We start from the raw sequence: 1,952 nt of genomic DNA on the forward strand, positions 1-1,952 counted from the left end.
ATTATATGTATATCATATTACGTGAATTAATTATATCAAAATCGTGTAAAGATAATTTTTAGATTATTAGTAAAGAATTCAAGCTTTTTCTCCCGGGTAGGATAGGGCAAAATCACGGTTGATGAATCTTCGATCTACCACGATCGGGTCGATAGAAAATTTTTATTAAACGTGATTAATTAGTACGTTATTTTAGCCCGTGGATCTCCATATGCAGCAACCTCCACGCGGTGGGATCTGGGTCGGTATTACTTGCGATATATCGAAATGTAATTGTGAATTATCCAGTTATCATTATTCTCATAGTATTATTTTTAATAATACTATGTAAGTACTACCGGGCGAATGGCTGCATGTTTCAGTGCGTTTCCAAAATCTTTTCTATCCAATTGTAACTATACATTGAAGTATCTTAAATCTTACATTGTATTTTGGTAGATAAGTAGATTGTATATGGTAGAATTCTAAAATAATTTCTTAAAGGAACGCATCGAAAAATTCTAATTTCTTTATTATTTTTATTTGTTCTTATTTATTTTTATTTACGCATTTCACGTTAAATATTATATTTTCTATTTTACTTACGTTCATTGAAACATTAAAAATCTGTTTTTAAATACATATAATAAGTCCTTTAATAAAGACGTAAAGGTAACATTAGGATATAAATAATAGTTTTAAAGTTCCCCCACCAGTTGCCATATAATTCTTGGAAATGAGTCTCCGGCAAGCGACAAAAGAAGAAGCAATCGTACGTAATAATATTCTATTATAGGTATATCTCTATATGTGTGTATTTGTGTACGCTACGTATACGCTATACTGTACTCTCTTGGATGTATCAACAATATGTAAACAATCAAGGGACAATCTAGAGGACGATCTTCCTGACTCATCTCTACAGTTTTCCTTCGTATCAGCAACCTTCCAGACGTGTTCGAACCTGCTCCTGCTTCTTCAATTTTAGTAAGTTTAATTTTTCATTTGTATTACATATAATATTTTACAAACTTGATTTAATCATTTATAATTTATTATTCCTATTTTATATCATATCAGATTGCGATATACAATATAGCATTTATATGTCGAGTACGCAAATCACATTTACACGTGTGTAATCTTATAAATATGCGTATTTTATATTAATAATTGTTTGAATATTTTTAGGTTATTATTCATCGTATTGGGCAATATGATCACCAATTTGTCTAGACGTCTACACATTTGATAGCAGTTCTCGTATACTTCTTGCTGCTCTTCGTAGATAAGTATACATAAATAAGTTTATCATTAAGAAATTTTAATTTAATTTCAATTAGTATAAAAAATCAGATATCAATTCTAACGAACTATCTATTGCGTTAAACGATTTTACATGTTCTGTTTTTGATTTATTATAAGTTTCTATGCTCTATTATAGCCAAAACTTTTATTATATAATATCTTATGTTTTTTTACAAAATTTATATATGGATCTCCATACGCAGCTACCTCCTTGCGGTGAGATCCGGAAATCGGTATTGCGAACGTTCGTATATTTTATATTATACAACGTACGCACTACCGGGCCAAAGGCTGACGTTCGGTGTATTAGAAAATAATTTTGATTAAATTGTAATTTATTAAAAATTTATTGAAACATATTTTGCATTGAATTTAGAAAATATTAAGAAGCACCGAGAATAATAAAAATTTAATTGAAGTATAATAAAAGTTAAATTGAAACAGAATAAAATTTCAAGATACGTTTAACCGTTTAATTAATATTATATAATATATTATAATTTCAATTTTACTACACCTTGTCTAGTTTTACTTTAATGCTATATCTATTCTGATTTATAGGTATTCACGCGATTAGTATACTTCTGTGAACATATCCCTATCGCAATCAAATCTATTTTTAAACGATAGATACAACGCGATTTTGATCGTTTGCTTTTACATAT

The sequence above is a fragment of the Vespula pensylvanica genome, chromosome 11 (assembly GCF_014466175.1).
Source record: "Vespula pensylvanica isolate Volc-1 chromosome 11, ASM1446617v1, whole genome shotgun sequence".
NCBI lineage: Eukaryota > Metazoa > Arthropoda > Insecta > Hymenoptera > Vespidae > Vespula > Vespula pensylvanica.